Here is a 4,762-nt window from a genome sequence, read left to right on the forward strand (position 1 = left end):
ACAAAAACCAGAAACTCTTTTGTGCACTGTTTCATAATTTAGGAAAGACGATTGATTTTGCATAACTAGACAACTGTACCAAACCATGAAAGAAACTATCAGCAATTTTTTTCAAGAGATTTTGAAAAAGAAATCTGAAACCTGAAATTTCACATGAAGCTTTTTCTAATGATAAAAAGTCAGGATTTTCAGCCAATCTTATCATTTGTAAAACTGAGACCCTTAAACTGCCACCTACGCCCCTGAGATCCAGGGGTGGATCCATAGGGGATCTGGTTGGCATGGTCACACTCCCTTTTGAACTATGCCACAGAAGCAGCAGCTGGGGATTTTTTAAATCCCTGTTGCAGGTAAGAATACTACTACCCTTTCCCCTCAGGGTTCAGTAGCACCTCCCCTCCTTATCTGCCCTGCCCTTCCCCTGCTGCTGCTGTCCTTGCTTTTCCTGTCTGACCCAGGGGCAGGGGAGTTCCAGGTTTTTCTTCCCAAGGTGCAGAACCTTGCATTTTTTGGTGTTAAACACCATCAGATTATCATCTGCCCATTTCCTGAGCCTGTCAAGGTTATCATGGATCACCCTCCTGCCCTCAGGTGTGGATGCTTTACCCCAGAGTTTGGTGTTGTCAGCAAACTTGGCCAGCCCACTTCTGATACCAATGTCCACATCATTAATGAAGATGTTGAATAGTGTAGGCCCAAGAACAGAGCCTTGAGGGACCCCACTGGTCCCAGCACACCAAGACGATTGACTTCCATCAACCACCACCTTGCGGGTCCGACAACTAAGCCAATTCCCCAGCAGATTGTGGTGAGGCCAAGGCCACAGTTAGACAGTTTTGCTAAGAGGTGATTGTGGGATACCAGCTTGAAGGCTTTTTTAAAGTCAAGATATATGACATAAATCTCCTCTCCCTTGTCCAGGTGTTAGGTCACCTGGTCGTAAAAGGAAATAAGATTAGTCAAGCAAGACCTACCCGCAAGAAACCAGTGCTGGCTATCCCTCAGGATGTTGCCATCAGCCAGCCTGTTAAGAATGGCCTCTTTTGATAATCTTTTCTAAGACCTTCCCCAGGGTAGAGGTCAGGCTGATGGACCTGTAGTTTGCTGAATCTACTTTCCTCCCTTTCTTGAAGATGGGCACCACATTTGCCTTCTTCCAGTCTTCGGGCAGTTCACCAGAGCACCAGGAGTTCTCGAAGATCCATGCCAGAGGCTGGGCTATGATGCTAGCCAGTTCCTTGAGTACCCTGGGGTATAAACTGTCAGGGCCAGCTAACTTGAAGGTATCCAGCCTCTCAAGGTGTTCCTTCATGAGGTCAGCATTGATAGAGGGTAAGGAATCACCCTCACCTGGGCCTCCCTGTCCCATAATGGGCAGGGGCGTCCCACAGGACTGGTGAAAGGTTGACATGAAGTACCCATTTAGCAAGTTGGCTTTTTCCTGGGCATCGGTTGTCAGTTGTCCCATCTGGTTTAACAGGGATCCAATGTTGCCCTTGCTTTTCCTCCAGCTCCCGACACATCTAAAAAAGGACTTTTTATTGTCCTTGATACTTGTAGCTAGCTGGAATTCTGTCACAGCCTTGGCTTTCCTGGTTTGCTCCCTGCAGGACTGGACCAGTGTAGAGTATTCCTCCTTGGTGGTGGATCTAGTCCTTCATCCTTTGTAGGTCTGTCTTTTTAGATGCAGGAGGTCTGCTAGTTCACTGCACAGCCAAAGCTGTGCCCTTTTGCTGCCTTTCCTCCAAGATGGAATAGACTTTGCTTGTGCATCCACAATTGTTCCTTTGAGGAGCAACCACTTGTCCTAAACTCCCCTCCCCTTTGAGCTGTGGTCCTTTAGGGCCTCACTGACAAGCCTCCTGCGCTTGTCAAAGTCAGCTTTCCTGAAGTCAAGGACTTCTGTATTACTGACTTGCCAGCTTTATGGCAGATGGTGAAGGTGATCAGCTCATGGTCACTGTCACCCAGCTTTCTTTCAATCACTGATTAGATCGTCCCCCGTTGCCAGAATCAGGTCGAGCAGCGCTTTACCTCTCGTCAGCCTGTAGACTTCTTGTGTCAAATAGCACTCATCCATGCTCAAGAGAAAGCTTTTGGCTGAGCGCTCTTCCCACAAGATGTCTGGGTAGTTGAAGTCTCCCATGACAACCATGCACCTGGAGCATGCAGCCTCAGCCAATTTCCTAGCAAACTCCTGGTCAAGCTCTTGATCCTGAGTGGGAGGTCTGTAATAGACTCCCACTGCTGTGTTCCCCATGGATTCTAACCCAGAGGGTCTCCAATCATCCACCCTGGGTGCCAGTGTCAGCTTGCAGGGACATATAGCTTTCCTTGACATATAGAGCTACACCCCCACCTGCTTTGTCCACTCAATCCCTCCTGTACAGGGAGGGTATAGCCATCTCTACCTGTGGTCCAGTCATGGGTGGAGTCCCACCAGGTCTCCATTATCCCTATGACATTGTAATTGTTTGTGTTAAACAGAAGGACAATTTCCTCCTGTTTATTCCCCAAGCTCCTGGCATTTGTGTACAGGCACGCTAGTGTCCCTTTGGGGGCCCTTGCCTTGCCTACATCTCACTTCAGGGCTGGGGCAAGGGTGGGCTTCCTTAAGTGCCTTGGCCTGCTGGCTTTGCAAGGGTTGCTCAGCAGGCCAGCAGTGGTCCCCCCATCCCCCAGCAGGCTTAATTTAAACCCTGGTGGAGCAGGTCAGCCAGTCTGGCTGAGAAGAACTCCCTCCCCACTGAAGAGAGGTGGAAGCCGTCCCCTCCTAGCAGCTCACTGCCTCTCTCACCAAAGAGCGGACTGTGATCATGGAAGCCAAAACCTTCCCGATGACACCAGCACTGCAGTCTTTGGTTCACTACCTCGATCCTCCTCTCCATCTTCAGCCCATAGCCCGAGACTGGGAGGATCAATGAAAACACCACCTGCACCCCCAGCCCCTTAAGCCCCTCTCCCAAATCCCCGTAGCACTTCATGACACAGCTGGGATTGCTGCGAGTCATGTCATTCGTGCCCACATGGATAAGGAGCATACGGTAGTTGTCAGAGGGCTGGAGGGCTGGAGGGAGCATAGAGTAATTGGCTGGAGGAGCTCAGGGATCTTCTCCGCAATGTCTTGGATTCAGGCTCCCAGGAAGCAGCAGACTTCCCGGGTTAAGGCAGCAGATTGTCCCCTCTGTCCCCCTCAGGATGGAGTCTTCCATGACAAACATTTTGCATTTTGTCTTAGGGAGAGTGGGGGCAGTAGCTACAGTTGAGCCTGTGTTGTCTGCAGGAGCTGGCAGCTTGGCAAGCTCTGCTGGGGCTGCAAGAGGTTCATACCTGTTTTCAAAGATCCAGAGAGGTGGGGACCTTGGTGCAGCAGGCCTTGGGGCCCTTGATCACCTTGGTCCAACCCCTGGGCTGGACAGCATGGGAGATCCTCGAGTCCTCCGTTGTCCTGGAAGGTGACCATGGTCTACCCCTCTGCCTCCCAGGGAAGAAGGGCCTGAAAGTAGGAGTCTATCTCCCACTCACCATCCCTGATGGTGTAGTCTCTGGACTGTGGCCTGGAGCTCCTCCAGCTGGCGTGCCAGAGACCCCAAAAGGGAGCAGACCTCACAAGGGGATGTGGCCATGCTCCTGGACCTCAGAGCTTGAAAAAGTGTCAGGCAGCCCCGCAGCCGAGAGCCAGGGGCTCCGTCTGGGTGCAGGCCTCTGAGGAGCCATGGGTGGGGGTGCTGCAGGCTCCGGGTTGCAGCACATGCCCATCTGCAGTATGCTGCTGGTAGGTCAGCTGCGGCTGGGACTGCCTACCCTAGGGGGCCCACAGGCAGGGCCTTGGGCCCTCCTGCTTGCCCTCCTGCACAAACTTCCACACTAACTCATGTGCCGGGCCCAGAAGTGCATCTGTTTGTGCATCCTGTTTGCGAGGTTCCAGTTGTGTGGCTCCCTGGGGGGCTGAGCAAAGAAGGAGCCGGGGCAGGGCAAGACCTGCTCAGCTCCAAGTCAGCTGCCTCCCCACAGCTGAACTGGGCTAGTTCCCTCCCACCATGGGCCCTCCTTATCTCTGGCTGTGCTGGGGGTCAGTGGGGGCGCTGTGAGGCTGTTGGGGGTCGCTGGGGGGCTTCAGGGTGCAGGGGCGTGATGGACTTTCACCCATGCCTCTCACGCCACTCCCTAAGCCCAACTGGGACTTTTTTCCTTCTAAACTATGTGTATGCACAGTGGGCCTGCCGCCAGCACTGTGCTACTCCCAGGCAAGGGGGGGCCCTGCCTGGGATTCAGGGCACCCTCCCTCCCTGGAGAGGGGTTGGTGAGTACTCCCTCCCCCTCCTCTACTCTCTCCCTGGGGGGCTGGGCCAGGTAGGAGCCAGGGTGGGACGAGACCTGGGGGAAGATGAGGGTGGAGGAAACATCAGACTGCCAGTCCAAACAACACCCACAACTATAGCCCAGCCCAGACCAACGAGTGAAACAAGCAAACAGGTAAGCAATGGGGGCCAGGGCAATGCTGGGACTAGGGGGGCAGTACACACATCCACAGGAGGCCTCAAATGCCTCTACACAAACGCTTGTAGCATGGGAAACAAGCAGGAGGAACTCACCCTCCTGATGGCTGACACCGGCCTGGACATAGTGGGGATCACGGAAATATGGGACTCTACGCATGACTGGGTGGTGAATGTCAGGGACTATAGGTTGTACAGGAGGGACAGGATAGGAAGGAGAGGTGGGGGGGTGGCACTCTATATCAAGGAGGAATACACATCCT

This window comes from Crocodylus porosus, unplaced genomic scaffold, assembly GCF_001723895.1.
Source record: "Crocodylus porosus isolate Cpor-Errol unplaced genomic scaffold, CroPor_comp1, whole genome shotgun sequence".
Taxonomy (NCBI): Eukaryota; Metazoa; Chordata; order Crocodylia; family Crocodylidae; genus Crocodylus; species Crocodylus porosus.